We start from the raw sequence: 6,581 nt of genomic DNA, 5'->3' as shown, positions 1-6,581 counted from the left end.
AACAGAACGAAAGCGAGTGTCTCGGCCGGCAGTGGCTGGAAACTTTTACAGCGAAACGAAAGAGCGCGAGACCCATCCGAATGCACCGTGAACCGTTACCTGCCGTTACGTTGCCTCTGCCGCCGTATATTTTGAAATGAAGATAATGATGCCGATAGGCTGCTGACAACTACGAGTCTGTTGGAGCAAAAACTATTACAAAAGATTGATGACGTGGTAACTGGCAAGGCAAGGCCACTTCGTATAAACAGCAATTTGTTTATTGAAGTGTAACAGTAAGCAAACAACTAAACTTCCTTATTTAAAGAATATTTTAATTTGAAGTTTGGGCCCGACCAGGGCGCCCCTACATAAAAAGTCAAATAGCGCGAATGGCGGCCACCACAACGTCGCCATGTTATCCTAACGCAGAGGTTAGTAGATCCACTCCCTGTGTTTGAAGCTGGAACTCGCCGCGGTCGATTTTTTCGCCCTCTGCGGCGATCGCTGGAACTTGCGACTTTCCGGGGCCTGATGATACTCTGTCAAGGGTCGGTTTCTTCGTATACCTCCCATAGGACGCGAAATTCAAACGCTCCGCCGACGCGAGCGCCGAGAGCGCTATTGAGTTACGCCCCTTGCAGAAGGCCGCCAAGCTCAAAGGGCGATGACATAGCGATTACGTTGCTTACGTCGTCAGGGCAAACGTAACTCGCCTCCACCCCCCTTCCTCCCTCTCCGCACGCCGTTTTCTTTCTCTTTTTTTTCTTGTGCGCTTGCTTTTCCTCCTCTCCCGTGCCGCGCACCGTTTTTTTTTATTTTGTACGCTTGCTTCTGGATGGATGGATGGATGCTATGAGCGTCTCCTTTATAACGGGGCGGTGACATGTCTGCCACCAGGCTCGAAGGAGAAAAAAAAAAGAGAGGCAGCGCCATCTCTGGCAGAAAAAGAGAAACTGGGGTGTACGCACACGGCCACCTGGATCGGGGCGACCGCCGCGCGCCCCGATCCAGGTGGCCGTGGTACGCAGCGAGCGTTTTCCCTTCTCTCCACCGTGTTGGCGCTCGCTTCTGTGCACGTGCAGAGCTCTCGCGGCGCCTCACAATGTACCGCCTGCAGTGCGGGTTCAAAAAGATCTCAGCTGGACAAGCACTTCCGAAAAGCGAACTTGATAAAAGGAGAAAGGCTCGTTAATCACGTTAACGGTGAAGAGTAGACGATCGACGACAACGACGCTCGACTCAAAGCGAAATGCATTTCCTAAGTCGCGATTACGCCGTGTAGGACGTATACCTCCACGTAAGTCTCATTCTGTCATGTTAAAGATGAATAATGGTCCACATGCAATCCGAAATGAAGCCGTACACGCTATGGATGTTCTGCGGTGTGGACTACAAATCATATGATTATTGTTTTGATATGGCATGCTTAACAGTAGCAGCCGTGTACTTTCGTGAACAAACGTTTGCGGCGTGCGAAAAAAAGAAACATATCGCTGGAGAATCTGTTGCTGGGCCTGTTGGTACATACTTATTGGTACATACAGCGAAAGAAACATATCGCAGGAGAATCTGTTGCTGGGCCTGTTGGTACATACATCCAGCGAGTGCCTGTCGTCTTCTCCTCTTGTGTACGCGTCCGTAAGGTGGTTTTTTCGTTTCTTCGAAAAAAAGAAATTACACGGCCGTGGGCCTGTTTCCTGAGAAGGTTAGAGTCAAGTCCTCCGTGCCACTGGAGAATCACCCGCCGATTAAGACGCGAGGCAGCTAGCTGAGCTTTAACCACTGTGAAGCAAGAAGAACTGCTCGCCTCGCTTTTTCGGCTCTCGTGTCATGCTTGCAGTCTCTTTTTATGATATCGACTTGACAGGCGTATAAAACCTGCTGCGCGAACGCGGCTACAAAATCGCACAAAGTCAGAAGGTGGTCACTTCAAGGTTGCAATTGTAAAGCATGTATTAAGTGCCAGTTCTATTTAGCGGCTTAAATATATATCACACTAATAAAGTGACAAAAACAAAGCAAACCTGCAGAACGATGTCAAAGCTTGCTGAAAATGCACGGACGTCCGTTCCGGCGTGATAAAGCAGTCTACCCGACGCGTGAAATGCAAGCGCCGAACTTCTGACAATGTGCCAAGTTCAGTTGAATTCAACCAACCGCGCAACGCTAACGGTATAACGCGAGTGTGAACGTTCAACAACGACGGGTAGGTCTCACGAACACGGGGAATCAAAACGCAAAGTTGTTTCACCTACAACCCTAACTGGACTTTCACAGTGCGAGAAGACAGCGTGTAATCATTACTGTAGTCGCTGCGTGCATGCGCCGCGTTACTTACCGATTCAGGTAGTCCAAACGAACGAAAGCGATGTACTCAGACAACCGAAATAGAAGGCGAGACAGCGCTGTCAGCCATCCACGCTTGCCGCCTTTATTTCTCGTGCGACACGACCGGGAAACAATACAGTTTCACACGTAAATCGCGTGCCTTGGAGTTGTCTGCACTGTTGTGGCAGCCCACGACACAGGAATACTTCCGACTTCACGTCCACTTCCGTGGGGTCGCTTCTGCCATCGCGAAAATGCGCAGCTTCGCACAGCAAGCCTCTCGGTTCAACGTGCGACGGAAGAACGCGTGCGCACGTGCGCTACCGCTACCGTGAAAGGGGCTGAGTCGGCCGCGCAGAAGCTCCAGAGCTTTCCGACAGAGCCGCAGCGCGGCCAGCGCGGCGCTGTCGTCGCGCCGCTAACTTGAGCTTGGGTTGAGCACGTGCTGCGCTCTCAACGTGAAGAGACTGTGCTGCCTGGAGCGCCCGTATTCTCTTACACCAGCGGTTTGTAGAGTTACGCGAGACTGGATCTAAAAGAATTAGATGCCAGCCTTACTTCGTGTAACATTACAATATGTTGCTATTGTATTCATTGCTTCCTCCTGCGGTGAAACTGATTTTTTTTCTCTTTCTTTCGATGTGTTTCTATGCGTTTCTTTAGGTCTCGCTGTATCTCTTTCATTCTTACTTTCTCTCTATCTTTTACTCGTTCTCTCGCTCATAGGAACGCAATCACATGGTTCCCATAAATGCTTGTTCTGCTAGCGTGCCTGGATAGCCGCCTTCAGACCATGGGTACGCGGGTTCGAATGCCGCTTCGCCAAGAAATTTAATTTTTTTTCATTAATGCGATAGCGTTACGAAGCTAGTTCGGCAGAAATTGCGATGTCGGTATCGTTGGTTGTGAGCGAAAAATAAGCGTTTTCAGTGACCGAAAAATCGAGAACAAAGTAAATAAAATTACTAATAATAAACTTCAGTTCGAGCGGGAATCCAACCTTTGCCGTCTGCGTGGCAAGCAGGTGTTCCACCTCAGAGCAAGTCCATTGCTCGAAACTGCTTCGGAAAAAAACAGTATATGAATGTCATGTAGTCTGGAGAGTCTCCTTAACGCACGCAAAAATGCTTGGCAGAAGAGCATAATCGCACCAGGTGTGAAAATATGTGACTTTCATCTAGTGGGTGTTCTAAAGGCCCACCCATTACAAAGCACTCAGTCAATTAATCATCACTACCAGCAACAGAATCAACAAAGTGTACACCTGCGCAAGGGTGCGTGGCACCAAACGGACGCGTAGTGGGCCCTTCCAAACAGTACTTGCGGAAGTCATTCTAGAATAGTTCGAAATGGCCAATGTTACGCGCACTGACGTTAGTTTCCTTGTCACACGGTTGATGTGTCCACCGAGGAGTGAAGAGACATTTAGCCAGCGATTGAGAATTCGATGCGAGCGGGGCCCGATTACGCATTCACGTTCTACTCTTGAAGGTGAAGCTCAAGCGTTCTCCAAATTCAACGAAGTTTTCATACAGAACTGTCAGGGATTTAGTAGGAATGTTCATGTTAAAAGAGTGGGAGTGGTAGACACGGACACAAGAGAGAAGGCAAGACAGAGTTGTTATTCGGATTTTATGTTGTCTTGAATGCCCGCCCAGTCTTTTGTGTTGCGTCGTTTCCACGCAGAGGATATTTTTATTTCTTCATCTTCTTTTCTCCATTTCTCTTCTCTCTTCCTACTTTTCTTGCTCCAACGCGTTGCTGTGCCAGGTGGTTTCTAGGCAATGCAGTTACGTCATATCTCGGCGCGGTGGTTTGAGCGTTACACCTGACGGATTCCTGCCAGAATAAACAGCTCGGCTGTTAAAAGAACATTATGTTGTATGCGCAGGAATGGCAACTGTCATTCAGTGGTGATCGATTCTTCAGCAAGGAATAAAAAAGCGACAGATCCAAATGAGATTGAGATGAGGTTAAGAAGTGCGGCAGGATAACGTGGTCGCAGCAATAACAGGAGCGGATTGATTCCAGAATCGTGGTAGAGGCCTTTGCCCAGCAGTGGGCGTCGTCAGGATGGTGATGAATGTTCGTCATACGGTGTTGTCACGGCATACCACTTTTGGTATATATGAACGAAACGGTCGCGAGAGTACCAAGACCGTGGCATGCAAAATGTGCCGTTCATGACATGCATATCACGATTTTCATGTTATGACCAGTCATTTATGTTCGTCCTACAGTCATTTTGGTATACATCCCATCAACGAAAAGGCCACGAGAGCACAAAATCGTAGGCGGCTACACAGACAGACAGACAGACAGACAGACAGACAGACAGACAGACAGACAGACAGACAGACAGACAGACAGACAGACAGACAGACAGACAGACAGACAGACAGACAGACAGACAGACAGACAGACAGACAGACAGACAGACAGACAGACAGACAGACAGACAGACAGACAGATAGATAGATAGATAGATAGATAGATAGATAGATAGATAGATAGATAGATAGATAGATAGATAGATAGATAGATAGATAGATAGATAGATAGATAGATAGATAGATAGATAGATAGCCTCAATGTTGCCGAAGTTCGCTAAGAAATGCTTCGCATTTAAAAAGTAGACGAAGACGATGGCTTTCGCCTTCAACTCGTCTTAGGCGAATTCATAAGGGACCTTGTGTTCACGGTGGATCAGTGGTTGTGGTGATCGGCTGCTAAACCGAAGGTCGCGGGTTCGATCGCGGCTGCGGCGAACGCATTTCGGTGGAGGCAAAATGGTAGAGAGGCCCTGTACATCGCTATGTCAGTGCACGTTAAGGAAAACCGGATGATCGAAATTTGCTAAGCCCTCGACTACGGCGTTGCTCAAAATGATATCGTGGTTTTGGGACGGGGACATGAAACACCAGATATTATTAACGAACCATGCGACAATTTGAAGACCACGTGTGCGCTTTGAGCAATCCGAGATACTTACGGTTTGACTGCGCGTCCCGTATTACACGATTTTTACGTATTTGCTTGGAAACGCAACATGCATAAAATATTGAAGCAAGGAACAGAATGCGCGCTTTGCGCTCTCGGAGCCGCCATAGTCGTGATGCGTCGTTCCACGGTCTTCGGTGTGAACGACGAGCCTATACTGTAGCTTCCTCCAACGGTAAACTGATTTGGTATCTTTATCAGTCCTTCGCGTTTCAAGTGAAACTGCGGACTCTTTTACTGAATACGGAGTGTATGTTTGCCCGGATGGAACGCATTGGCTTCCTGTTTTTTTTTTTTTTTTTGCCAATAACGAACGAATGAGGTTGTACTATAAAAGTACAAAACAGTCTGAAATTTCTCGGTCGAGCGGGGCTTCGAACTTAGGGAGCCACGCTTAGAAGGCGAGTCTCTTGCCCACTGGGCTAAACACGCCTTCTTTTTGTTCATTGTCAGTATTTGCCCTGTTATGTCTTATGTGTTTCCACAGCTACAAACCCATAACAGACGAAATTTCCGAAGCCCTCCACTACGGCGTCCCTCATAATCATATCGCGGTTTCGGGGGTGAGACCCAATAATTATTATGTTACAAACACACACAAGAGTACACGGAACAAAAATGGACATTACAGTATTGCCATTACGTCGTAAGGAAAGAAGGAATAAAAAAATGTGGGCAGCTTGCACTAGAGGCGCGAGGCTGAGTTACAGCGGTTCCGGTGGTCTGCTAGCGAGTTCGGCCTTGGCTCAATGTTAATTAGGCTTAATGAGGCTTAATTAGCTGAATTAGGCAACATGAAACTCAAGTATCTCGCGTGTGCTTAGTTCGATCACATGCAGCAAAATTAGGCCTACTTAGGCTGTCTTAATTAGCACCGGCTATATTTAACTGGGATAAAATTAGCCCCGAGTCGGTCAGCAGAAATTAGTATCGTCCTGAGCTTGGCTTGACTAGGCTCATTGGGAATTAGACTTGGATTTTTCGCTTCAGGTGGCTCATACCCATTCCTGATGGTGATAGTTTTCTAGTGAAGTGAACCGGGAAAACAAAAAGCTTAACAGCTCCGCTGCAAAAAAAAAAAAATGCTGCATCGGTCATGCTGGGGTGACGGGTCAATGAAAACTCCCTCAACACAGCCAGATGTACCACCCCAAAAAGCCACTGAAAATAAGCTGTTATGCTTTAAGTTCTCCAATATACCGTCTCAGACACAGGCGAACGTACATGCGTGCTGGCTGGGTATTCGGTTCGCAACGGTAGCCCGCCATTCT

This window comes from Rhipicephalus sanguineus, chromosome 10 (genome assembly GCF_013339695.2).
Source record: "Rhipicephalus sanguineus isolate Rsan-2018 chromosome 10, BIME_Rsan_1.4, whole genome shotgun sequence".
Lineage (NCBI taxonomy): Eukaryota > Metazoa > Arthropoda > Arachnida > Ixodida > Ixodidae > Rhipicephalus > Rhipicephalus sanguineus.
Note: the sequence above shows the minus strand (reverse complement) of the source record.